We start from the raw sequence: 14,002 nt of genomic DNA on the forward strand, positions 1-14,002 counted from the left end.
AAAAAAGATTCCACATGCTTCACATGGTGCGATGGGTAATATGGACAGCTATAGGTCCCCGGAGGCCCTCACAGGTTTTACGGGGGCGCGGTGAGTACACAGTATGGACGGGTTCAGTGGAGCGAGCCCGGATCAGTCGTAGTGTGCAGACCCCCACTCTGCTTCAGAGCCTGAGGATTTATTAGCTGTACCCGGGCCACTCTTCATTTCAACACGTTGGCCTCTTGTTTCTGACAAGCCATTGGACTGCGTAGACCCGTCAAAGCTGGTAATGGCTCCGGGAATACACACCGCCCATGTTACCCATCCCTGTCAGTGGGTTACACCACATCACGGAGGACTGGAGCAAAGAAAAGAGAGCGATATGAATTGCGACTTTAGATGATCAATACAGTATTAGTCTTAAAACATTCCTGCATATATGTGAGTCAACTGACTGTTCATGAGTCTCTGCAGACATGGAGGAGTTTTCTCAGTGATTTACAGTATCTGTTGAAATCAATGGGATCCTGACAATGATATTAACCAATACTCGCACAATTTGGCAACAAATGAACTGTTTCAATCTTGTACAGAAATGGAGGCCGACTCCCAGTTCTCATCTAGTTCGCCTCATGGCCTTATGGTTAGCATATTAGCATTGGCATCGTGCACATGTTAGTCCTGACATTAGTGTGTAGCTCCAAGTGTTGCTGTGCCTCACAGACCTGCTAGCGTTTGTTGGATTTACCTCAACAGCATACCTCAACATTAGCATGGCCTGCAGCAACATATAAAATGTCACCAATTCACATTTTATCCTTTCAGACATTTGTGTGACATGTTGTCACAATTAGCGTATGAATTCTTGAATTATAGCCACAAGCGTGTTACCTTTGACTACAAACATTTTTGTTTAGTGTTTAGTGAACATTTTAAATGAAATTCCCTCCAGGCGTTCCTGACATTTTGTGTTCACAAGAATGGTATGGACGTACATATGTAGGACGTACAGACAACATAATGCCTTTGGCCACATTCAAACAATGTTAATTTCTTATTAGCAAATGTAAAAGGCTTAACTTAGCTCACCCTAAGTACAGCCTCACGCAGCTACGAGCACGGCTAAAGAATCTCAGCCTTTACACATACATTTACTGCATGTAAATCCAGCTGAGCACATTATTTTCCAGCCTTCATTATCCCTCAAAGCAAAGCTGGTGTTCATCCAAGTCCACACCTTAACTAAACAATTATTTCATTATCGTTTTATTAAAAATATGTCACACAAAGAGTAATGAAGCATCACTACTTAAAAGGCGTCCAGGAGGCCCAACAATGAGTTAAGTTCACAGATCATCTCCGTAACGCTCCACCACCAGCAGCTCGCACATCTGCAGACGAGAGATGTGTCCATAAAGCTCTGGTTTTGTGTTCAAGCAGCATAAAATGTCTGGGTGTCAGCTGCTGTTTCGCTTTTAGCTCTGCCAGATTCCTCTCCTCCCCACGCCCAGCTGAGGGATACTAAAGTCATTCAAGAGTTGTGTAATTGGCTGGAGTTTAATTAAAGGCCAATTTGACAGGGGAAAAAAAAAGGCAGACAAAAAAGCACATTAAAGACACTTGTAAAACAGAAAATGAAATGCTTAACAAGCCCAGCATCACCATCCAGGGACCTAATTTACATTTCAAACCTTTACAGCAGGCATGTTTACAATTCTGCGGTTCAGAGTTTCTGTTGGTACAAAGCTGTGACTCTATAAGTGAAATACGACACATCAAACATTTTGGAGCTTGACAAATCTCAGTGCATGTCAATAAATTTAAGCTCATACTAAGTTGTTGTGTGGCACAACCTAAACATTTTCAATATAAAAGTAAGGACTTTTTTTCTGTGCAAGTCTCATGAAAATAGTTGCCATTTTGTGTGTTTGACCCTTCATGCATTATTTACAGGTTAAATCAACATTTTGCTTTTTATGAGAGAAGTCCATACGAATGCTCCCCTCTTGTGGTATTCACGACATCCAAACTCCACATTTTCTGTAAGCCCCGAGTTCTCGAGATGTGACCTGTTGGCAGATGTTCATTGAAATGGTGGAGTCTATAGAAGTTGAATTTTTGTTGGATGTTAAGCTAATACGTTGTAATTTTAGTCATATAGAGTTTTTCTTCATAATTAATTTAATACGTGTGAGGAAAATGTTGATGTTTCAACGGCCTGATCTTCTCCCTCTGAGATTCTGTCTTTGCATATCCTGCATAACACCCGCCTGCTTGTTTGCTGAATTGTTAGCCTCTGTGGCTTCTAGACACCATTCATGTTGTTGTTGCTAAGCAGCGGTGCTCTCACAACTTCCCATGTTGTAACTACGAGCTCACGAGTTCCATCTGAAGGCAGCATTAGTCTTCTTCAAACCACACCCACCTCACCTGCTCAGAGTTCCCCAATCTGTCCCAGCTGCTTCCGCTCAGTTAATCACCTGCTCCCAGTGTCTGGTGCCCTGCCTGCCACATCCACCTCACCTGCAGCCACTTTATTTATTATCTACGCTAGTATAAGAAATCCCAGTTTGTGAGCCACAGTTTGTTAGACTGTCACATTCTTCACGTTGCTATTATTTTGGATTCCTTTGCATTTGTGCATCTTTTTGTAAGTATTGTAGTTTGCTATCTGATATAGCTATAGCAAACTACAAAACCAAAGACACCATGTGGTTGACTGGGGTGTGTGTTGTACTTAAAACTAGAAAAAAATTGTTCTTAAGAATATAAGAAAATACACTGGAAAAGTGTAAAATATGGAACCTTTATATAAGTAAGAAACAAAAGCCTGTCCACCTTCAGGATCATGAGGGAGTCCAAAAAGCTACAAGCTGTTCCTTTGTCATCGCTACACTGCCTGCACATTGTTCCAGTTAATGTTGATGATAAAGGAGTTTTGACAACAGTTTTTAATTACAAATTTTCCTTTTGATAAAAATGTACAGTTTTGCAGTGACACTCTTTACACCATGGGAGTCCTGAGATGCTGGAAAGAAGAGAATCCTGTGATTGATTGACAGGTTGAATGAAGACTATATGAGTGTTCAGTATAATTCAATCTGTGTAGACATATTGCCAATTCTCACGGTGTTTTAGACCAGAAATCTCTCAACTCATTAAAAAGTGGAGAAATTGTGAGACAGAACCATCCAACCATATAAAATGTGCCACAGGGATGAGCATCCAAGATCACATTATTGAGCTAAAAAAAAAAAAAAAAAAAAAAGCAGCATTTCCCCTGATGTTTTTTCAGAGGATATAATATGTGACCTATCAAAGATCAGCTTGGCTGATGTTTAGGGCGGAATTATCAGCCCCCCACCCATTAAAAGAATTCAGAGGATCACGACTTTTCAGCAAATGATAAAAACATGATTACCATCTGCATGTTTGAGGAGCTCTTTCTCTGCCAAGCCTTTTGATGAGGCTGCAGCCTTATGCAACAGCTTTAGCAGATGTGGAGTATTGAGCTGAAAAGCAGCTCTGATACGTTTCAGTGCTGTTCAGAGACACTTCTCAGCTGGTGTCACTACAAATCGAAGGGAAAGCTAACCTGGACCAGCGACACAAGACAGTAGCGCCGTCCAGATCTGTTCCTGTCTTGTTCTTTGCTCTCTGAAAAAAGCCTTCACATAGTTTATGTAACCACCACACCCATTCCTGTAAATTACACATGCATGCATGCCAAGCTTGCACACTTAAGGCAGACAAGGAAGACAATACATGTAGCAGGATTACAGTTCATTTTTGTGTGCAAAATATCAATGACTGTATTATCTTTATGGTAAACAATTTACATATTTGCACCTTTTTAAACATCAAATCTTATGACAAAATTAACTGCTAAACAACGTATATATGGATATAAGCCATTCACATTTTCTTTTTACAAATTTCTCCTTTTTTTTTTAGGAAAACGATTGGTGAAGTAACTGCGGATAATCACATTATGCCATGAAAGTGAACTAATTCAATGAAAATTTGGGTAATGTGTAAATTATTATGCTGTGAAAGTGACATTTTCACCCCGACACTCTCAGCGGGGTGGCGGTAAGTTGAACAAAGCTGAGAGAACTTGAGAACTTTTTCTCAAACAACGACACACTTTCCTTGGTGTAAAATAAGAAAGAAAGAAAAAAAAGCCGTTGATTCTGGGACTGCTGCTCCTTCAAAGCAGCCTCCTTTACGGAGAAGCTGGCATGACCTTGTTTCCTTGGGAGTAAAAGATACAGAGAGCTGGAGGGGCTGGGCGAGGAAGAGGAGGGGTGGAGGAAGGAGGGTGGGGGGTGGCATAGTGGAAGAGGTGGGGTGACTTCAAAACCCACATCAAATGGAATAAATAATTGTTTCTGCTGGTTTTGTTGTTGTGATACGGATCGGCGAAGCAGCAAGTGGCGAGCAGGAAGCTTTGATTTGAGGCAGCCTTCCTGGAGAGGGCTCCTTCTGTCGGCAGCTGAGCAGAGAGAAGCGGGGCCCACTGATTAAAGTCCTGTTTGTTTTAATCTTCTCTTTTGCCCAGGGGAAGCCCACAGAGAGGGAGATCTCCTGCTGGGGGGTGGGACGATGCTCTCCTCCGGGGAACTGGTTCCTTCTTCTTTTGCGTCACAAAAAAAGGCGGCAGTGACACATGCATCTGGACGCAGGGTGAGGAAGACGCTTGAAGGGTCGCCGTGTACTTTGTGGGTTTAAGATTGAGGAGGGTTGCAGGTCAAAAGAAACATGGCAGATTGTCAGGATGATAATTCAGGAGACCAGCAACTCAAATCTGCCTGACACTGGATTAGTTTTAATGGTTAGTTCACACAAAAATTCCTGCTGGGTTATCCAAATGCTCCACATACAACTGCATGTTCTGCCTTTACATACAGTTGCAAGCAGTCCTAATCACAAACACGCTTTAATTGGATGCATGATATTCACACTGTTATCAATTTAGAAAGTTGATTTTGGTAAGCAAACATTTACTTACTTCCACCAGACACAGCAATGTTAGACATTATTAGAAGTTGTTTCTCTGGCAAGTGGATGACAGCGAGTCTCTACATGTTAAAGCTTCTTTTGACCACCTGCAGCTCCAGATGGAAAAATCAGGCTCTTTAGCTGCTAAATGTTCCAGTGACCATCAGTTTTGGTAACAACATTGATGAGAGTGAGTCAAAGCAGCAAAATTGGAAACCGTAAAACCAAAACAATGAGCTGAAAGATTGTAAAATGGTCTGTAGAGCTAATTAGTCACAATATATAGATATGAATTCCCAGATCCGAGAGTCTCCAACAACGCCAGCATTGTGTTTATATATGTCAGCATGCTAACATGCTACAACTTAATTTTGTGTTTTAGCATGCTGACTTCAATGCAGAGCCTAATCTTATTACTTTGTAATGTTATTGTGAATGCAACCCAAGTTTAAGCATCCTGCCCTGGATCATCAGATGACTACATATATGGCACTGACCCTGCAGGTGGTAGCAGCAACTGAGGCCACTTATATTAAAAAATGTATGCGCACACGCTGTTGTACAGCAGTAAAGTTTAAAATGTTCACCACATGACGAATGTGTTCACCTGCAGCTGTTTGGATAAAAGCGAAAAAGCAGCAGCAGCAGCAGCAGCACATGAAGATGTACGCTGCGCGTAGGTGTATGATGGGAACCCCTGCTGACGGGGTCTGTGAAAAATGGCCTATTTTAAAGGTTTACGTTGACAAGGGTCAAAGGTCATGTAGTGCAAGACAGCAGCTCAGTGGGGGGTGGTCTGTTGAATGTCAGAGTGAGGCCGTCTCAGCGGATGAGCGTGCTCTGCACACGAAACACACGCAGTATTTGCACGCACGCCCAAAATGTGAACACGAACCCACAGCTCGAAGCCTCACAAATCCTCCCATCACATGACGACGGCATGATGAGAGGTGACACGTAACATGAGCGGTAGAAGAGCTCAACAGTGTGAGAACTGCGTGAAGGTACAACAGAGTTAACTGCATTCAAATCAACATGTTCCACTTGGTGCTGTGCAGAATCACACATGATATTATTTGGTTATTTTATATAAGAGTAACTTAAAGAGCAGACGTTTGATTGAATTAAGATCACACAAGTGATTAAAATAAGCCGTTTAATCTCTCGTGCAGTTACCTCTCGCCTTGAACAAACCGAATATTTGCACTGTGATATAATCGGAGTGCTTCCCACTGATTTGCATCAACTGATCTATGCGACACCGAGCCTTTGATTCTGACGGAAATCCTGTATTGGCAAAAGTGTCATCAGAATTGCTGAAAGAATGAAATAGACTTGCTGAAACGCACATTGCTTCGAGCCGTTTTATGCACTTATTCAAACAAAATAGTCTCATTGGATCTTATCGACACATGACGAAACAACGGAAGGCAGAGTTTTCCATCCCTGGCAGTAAACAGCCGCTCCGTCCACGGGCCTGTCAGTGTTCGAGACAGAGCTCGTTAGGAGCTGACATCAAACGCTTCCGGAGACTGATGATTTAAATATTGAATCGACGAGCGGCGGCGATGAGACAGAGGCGAGCTGGTATGTGCTGACACTAAGACAGATGTATATTTTAGCAGCCGTTTCCCAGCTAAACTGCCTAATGGCCTTGGGGATGAGGCAGATGAAAGTCAGACCTGCAGATGTGCTGGGACGTCTCCAGGGTTTTGGTGTACTGTAAGTGGCAAAGACCCCCGGTATCCCCCCCCCAAAGTTCCTCTAGGCCCTGCCCTCTGTCGCCCATACTGTGCTGCTCCACTCTCAGTGGGATCAGAGGAGAGGTTCCCCAAACGGAGGCCAGGCCAGGCCAGGCCCCAGGCAGCAGGGACACTAACAAGCTCTAATGATCTCCAGTTAGGCCTGTCTCTCTCCTCTTCCTCCACTCACTCACAGCACAACCTGCAGGACAGACCTCCGAGCAGGCAGACGGCCTGGACCCGCTGTCCTGCACGCAGCCTCTCCTGTCCAGCTACGTGCAGGTTAGCATCAAGATGAGACAGCCTCTGCCGGAGCTGGATGGATGCGTCTTTACAAAGTTTTCCCAAACAATGCGCACTCATAAATATATATGGCTGAGGGTAAATGAATGTTCGGTATGCTTAAAAACTCCACGACCCCTTTTCTTTCTGCTGCACTTCTGGTTTGCAGACTTTCGCTGGCATGTCTGCTCTCCAAGGGGGAGACCAGATGTGAGGCACTGGAGGGATTGAAAATAATTGCGAATATGTTTTCGTCTGCTTCTTATCTGGATGGATCCAAGTGTATCCGTCTAATACCAAAGAAGAAGAGAGAACACTTCCCTCCCATATCTCCATGATAAAAAGGCCAGGAGCTACAAGGGCGCGTTGGAGCTGCATGAATCTTAAGCCCGCTGGCCATTAACCAGTTTCAAGTCCGACCCAGAACTACATGTATTTTACACTGTTTAAAAAAAAAAAAAAGCAGTTGTTGGCAAAGGATGCTGCACCTCTGGGTTGATTTCATTTTGATCTCATGACATTAAGTTGATATATTTTCAGAGTAGCTGTAATGGGGCTTAATGGCACATACTTTTTCTGTAATGTAAATCATCAACACTACAAGACAAGTTTTGGTTTCAGTCCAGCTCAACTGAAAAGAAAAAGCTCTTCTAAAGAGGTTTCTTCCTCCACCGACAAAGTCAGCAGTAAAACATGCTCATGTAGAAAGATGCTCCGAGGAATTACTAGTTTACTGTACGTCTTTATCAGCCACGTCTCTAAAAAAAAAATCATGAGATGCGTAAATATTAAATGCAAATGCATGAAAAATGTATCCTATATTTTTTTATTCTGTACCTTTGGTAAGATGGTAAATAGGATGTTATTCATTTAGGATATATCCTCTGACTTTACTGTTGTACTCACAAAACTTAGCTTTAGGTCAAGTGCCTCCGAAATTGAAGAAAAATTGGGGATTAACTGCGTAAAGAAATTTAGCAGAACTACTTCTTTTGGCTGCTGGGGGAGAGAATTCTACAAAAACATGAATATCACCTTAAACCATAAAAGTCACTGGTAAACTATAATTATGCATTTACTCATTACTAATTACGGAGCAGCAATAAATCACACATAACAGCACTAGCTACATCAGCAAACAAGCCAATAGCCAAATGTCAAAGTAATGGAGCACCAAGGCTTTTACACACCGCAGCGTGAAGAAATGACAACATTTTTGAAATACTCTCCTGCGAATGTTTCACATCAAAACTATTCATACACGCGATGATGCCAATTTACAACAGTTGTTTTTAAAAAAAAGTTTTGTGTTTCAAAATGATTCAACATCATCCAGTGGTGAAGATCTTGTTTTGCTCCTCATCACTCAACACAGAAAGAGAAGATTTTGCTGCATTAGCCAAACCTGCCTGCTTGTTGCTTGTTGCTTGTTGCGTCCTCACCACCAACTCAACTTCATCCAAAAGTAAACTACATAAACTCCTCACTATGACAGCTACTCCATACGTTGTCTTTGAGATCGTTGTCTTTGTCATTTTTGTGCCCTTTGTCGTATATTTACACCAGGTGGCTGGAGACACAATCAATCAACCTTGTCGTTAGGAGTTGTGACGTCCATGACACTTCCACACAGTGTGATGGTCGATGCCTTACTGGGATTAGTACATGTAATATAATTACTAAATTTCAATTCAAAGAAAAGGAATCACATTAGGCTACTGTAATACTTTACCCTGTAATGCTTTGTTGCACAACTTTAATATATCAAAGCCTTATTAGGTTGTTCTCGGTAATGTGTTCGTGAAAAAGTGCACATCCTGCCAACTCAAAACAAAATTAGCATTTATTTAGAGTTGCGTTATCAGCAACATGCCGAATGCCAAGCGCGATATTCATTTTCCAGTTCACAATCAACTGCTGAGAGAAATGCCTGGCTTTTTGGCTGCTCAATACTCCGCTATGCTCTCTTGCAAGGAGCTAAATCTGCTGTTTGATGTTTGGCTGAAAGCATGCACGGAGTTTGTCCGTGCTTTTCTGCTGAAAAAAGTTGCCTGCTCTCGCTGATGAGAGCGGGGAGAGTGAGCCAAAACAGTAAAGTCACAGGTCATAAAACCAAAACAATTGTGTGAAAGACTCTAAAACGCTCTTTAGAACGTTAGAGTTGGTTGCATGGGACATCACAAAATTTAAATCTGTAACAGTGTAAGAGTGTATTTATGGGTGGAATTTGTCAGTGATGGATGTTAAATGTGGAAAGTGTTACGATCTAAACGTTACCAAACGGAGATCTGCACCTGCTTTGTGGCTGTTACACTGCAGCATGGAAAAAATATAATGCAAAAAAAACCTTTTGCTTTTAGATATCAAAGGCAGCATATTGCTGAATATATTGTATGAATGGTATATTTGTCACAAGCAGCCGATTTTGTTGTTGTCGGTGGCATTCAGACGAGAGCGGGACTAAATAAACTAAAAACAGAATCTAAATTGTTCTGTTTTGAAAGACGCCTAATTTACTCACTATAACCAGAGAAAATTCATGAAAACATGTTACTTTATTTAACTTTTACTTTGTAATTTTTCATCAAGATGAAAGATGTTTCAGACTGTAATTTGAGTAAAATATCACAGAACTGTAATTTGTGTGATTAAACTGATAAACAGCCTGGTGTCGAGATGTTTACTCGGCTGTTGTGGTCCTGCTCGTCTGTAGTTTGTTTTTTTGAGAGCTTTTTGCAGGAAAACAGTTTCTCTCACTAACAAAACCAAACTGGGGGCCTAACAGCCATCAAAAGGACCATGTGGAGGCTGGCATGCGAGCTGGGCCGGATAAACTCCGACTGAGTGCATCAGCGGCACATTGTTTAGATGCTGCTTGAAGTCCAGGACTATAAACGAGTTTAGATTTGGTCTCAGAGGCTGGACTGCTTCCAGTGTGTCTGTGGACTCAGACAGAGTTGACCTCAGGCGTAAAATGTCCTCTGCATGTCCCAAAAAAGGAGAGCAAGATAATTACGATTTGTTCGTGTGTAGTTTAAGTGTCATGGTTTTGTGCTGGTGCAGTGATGACCTTGTTTTTTTGTACTGTGTTTAAAGCTGAGGGGGAAACAGTCACATCCAATATCACTGAACACTTTGAAATAGATAAAACTGCATTGGAAACAAGTGGATATGTCAGATCTTTCACATGTTTTAAGAATAATGTCATTTTAAATGTGAATAATGAAAGAGGACTATTTACAATGGGCACTGGTTTCAGTGTAGTGTCTGCTCCAAGTCAGATCCTCTTTTGTTGTGGAGTACACTCTCCTCCGGGAATAATGAGCATGAGGCGATCAGACAGCAAAGCTGTTTTCGTTCTCTGAAGTGTGTGCCAGAAACGCACATCCTCGTTAGACCGGTCCGCGGCTACTGGGAACAGAAAGTTCCCGACTTTGGCTGTTGTGAGCCATTGTGTTTGCATCACTCTCTAACCTCTAAACCTTCAAGTGTATAATTGAGTGGTTACAGAGTATTTTCATTAAGTCAGAAGTTGCTGTCCAGCCCTGGCAAGCAGCACGTCTCCACGCTGTACTTCAAAGTTCTCTTGAAACTTAGCTGTGTTTTTATTTCTGTCAGTCTTGAAGCCCATGTAATCAACGGGGAATTGACTTGAAGGTCTTAAAAGGGTCCACTTTGAAATAGATCAGTACCCACTTACATCCCTGGATGTGAGAGGTGTGGACATAAATTTCACATTGGACAGTGGATGAAATGAATATGAATTTTCAATATTTTGATCTAAGCATTGAGAGCGGATAAAAGGCCCAGTCCAGAGCGCATCTGAAAAAGGAGCTTACATTTTCTATAATACTGAACCTAAGTCAGCCTTTGATCTTTTAATCCTGTGCTCATAAGGTTGAGATAAGCAGGCATGACTAACGTCTTCTTCTAATAGTCAAAAAAGAGCAGAGCCCACATAATGAGCTCTTTTACTCCTTTTGAAGACAAATTGGACTGAAATTCCATGTTTAATGTATCTTCCCTTTCCATAGGATTCCTCTTAAAGTCACGGCAGAGATGGCTGCTCACGTTAACGGCACTGTTTAACGCCGTGTGAGTGCCCGGCCTTGTTTTCCTCCCGGTTCTCCAGATGTCTGTCTGCTGCTGTCTTTGTGGTATCATCCTTCTTATTTCTTCATTTAGCCAACACTGTCACTCATAGGCTGACATTGTAGGCTTTACGTAAACATGAGATTGGAAATGAAGTCCTGCGCGGCACAGAGGCTGCAGTGTTTCTTGTAATCTCATCCGCAGATCTGCTGATGCCAGCTGTGGTTACCTATCTGTCCTCGGTCAACATCCCTCCGCCATCCCTTCGAGTATTGAGGCGACTGGACCGAACTCAAACCAAAATTATAGCCGCACATGTAAAAATATTTAGTATAATAGGATTTTTAAGCAGCCCTTTCAAAACAAAACGTATGAATGAGTTCAAAAGGACTTAGTTTACTGCTGCAGTGGCTCTGTGAGTCTGCAATGGTCATTAAACATCAACCAATAACATGTAAGGAAGGGCACTTTTAGAGGGCAGACTTCTGATAAGATCTGCATGGATGTTTCATCAACAATAAAAATAAAATGTATGATTGTTAAAAGCTAGTTTATTGTAAAAACAATATGAGCAATTATGTGTGTGTCATACCTTTAAACAGACTTATTTTGGTCGTATCAACAGTGAGGATAATTTAGACTTTAATTATTTTTGTTAAAACCTGCTCCTTTGACACTCCTGATAATGTAAAACTAGAAGATCCCATTGACACATGATTGAAGTCCACTTCATAATGCGTGAAACATTACTTCCGGTCAAAATGATTGATTGTTTTTTTAAATTTTATTGTACTCTATTAATCCCCGAGGGGAAATTCTTTCGCTGCAGCAGCATCCCAAGGGGGAGATGCTGCAACAGGCTGCCACGACCGCGGCGCCAACTAACCTGAGGTGCATGTTTTTGGATGATGGGAGGAAGCCGGAGAACCCGGAGAGAACCCACGCAAGCACAGGGAGAACATGCAAACTCCGCACAGAAAGGCCCAGGACCGGATTCGAACCTGGAACCTTTTTGCTGTGAGGCGACAATGCTAACCACTGCACCACTGTGCCGCCCTTTTTTTTTTTTTTTTAAAAAAGGTTTAATTTTTTTTTTTTTTTGAGTGTAAATGTAGTTTGTTTTCTCCTCAGTCTCTCTGGGGGAGTTTGTTGTATTTGTTATGACACATATATCAGTTATAGCCACCTTAAGCTCTGAGTACATAACAGATAAAAGCTGAGAGAATGACACAAAGCTGATGAGGCTGTGAGGTGACAAATTAAGATGCTGAGTACCATCTTGTTACTCAAATCTAAATATTTATGTAAAAGGTGGTGTTTTCTCTGGTGGCTGGAGCTTTGTGGTATGAAAATGTTTTTAATCTGACAATGTCAGGATGACAAAGTCATTAGGATTCTTGACTGAAAAATATTGATGTTGGGGTTAAGAAATGTTATTGATATAATTTTAGCTGTAGTTTTAGTCTGCCCTTTGAAACACATAAATGTTGAATCTATCCTCGAATAATTTTTATAGATTAGAGCCCTCTGTGGTGTGTAAAGTCCGTCTGCTAATACTTTCTGTGCTCCCCACAGGCTGTGCTGAGCCTTTAATTGGGTGACACTCGTTCCTGTTGCTCTCTCCTCTCTGTGTTCCTGTTTCTCTGTTTCACAAGCAGACAAAGTTATTCAAATCGCTTTGATACTTTCATCTCATATTCTCTTTGTCTCATTGTTATGCAACCACATGGACTCAGATGTAAAAGACACTAAGGCTACAAAGAGAGGAGTTTTCTTTCTGATTTTATGCATCACTTCTCTTCACATCTTGCATTCTCTCCAGACAAATTATACTCCAGATATGAAGTGGCGGCGAGGAGGGGCAGCCGAGGTCGAACAAGGCCAATTTGTTTAAAGGCCGGTCTTGAGGATGAAGTGCACCACAGAGCTATATTCATACATTACATTTGCGTTTTTACACTTCTGACGGGTGCTCTATCGTGTGGCCATTTTCATCTCTGTGTTTGATGATGGTTAAAGGAGAAGGCAGGCATTGTCCTCTCTGGCCTGCAGGCTTGTTTTCAGCTACGCAGAGTGAGTCAATGGAGAGTCGGGGGCCAGCTAAATGTCAGGCGCACATGGCCACGCTTGCATAGCTTAATGCAGGCCTGTGTCTGGCCCTTGTCCCCCTCCGACTCTGCGTGTCTTTATCCCTCTGTCTCCAGCTCCTCTCTCTGTCTCAGATGTACATGCCATCTGGTCTGGCTCCACATCTGTGGATATCCTGTCTACAAAGCCCGGACAGCAGCGCTCTTTGTGCAGCAACTCTTTTGCGTATATAGCGGCTCTTTGCACTCCGAGGCACCTGCCACGGCTTAAATCACTTTACCCATGCAAAAGAGGCAAGCCCCATTAACAGTGTCCACCGTTAAACATCGCATGTTGTAAAGCACTCGCAGGAATATCGTTTATAGCCTGAGGCTGAGATGCAGCTCTGCCTGGGAATACCAAAGCGGCTCTAGAGAGGAAGACCATTTGCAAACCTGTCAGCGACCTGTACAGCTACAGAGCACACAGTCATTACAATGTCAACCTTCTGCCAGAGAGGGAAACGTGCCAGGAACTATAGAGAGGAAGACAGATTGTGTTTGAACAAAAAGTAAACACAGTTCAACCATGAATTAACATTCATCCAATGAGCCTAAACTTGCTCTTTTTATTCCCTTTTTTGTTGGCATCAAACAAAGATATGAATGCAGACGCATGCAAAGACTAATTACCTGTCACTGCGTTTGACCTTGGCACCACTTTTCTCCACAGATGTGTTCAGTGTGGGAGCAGTCGCAGTAAGAACAAGTGTACCAGGAATGAAAAGCCGTGCACCGTGAATCCTTCCCACTGGGACAAGTGAGTAGATTTGTAGA

This window comes from Brachyistius frenatus, unplaced genomic scaffold (genome assembly GCF_029030835.1).
Source record: "Brachyistius frenatus isolate BFR_SWC_R1_liver_20210118 unplaced genomic scaffold, ASM2903083v1 Contig_9, whole genome shotgun sequence".
In the NCBI taxonomy this organism is placed as follows: Eukaryota; Metazoa; Chordata; class Actinopteri; family Embiotocidae; genus Brachyistius; species Brachyistius frenatus.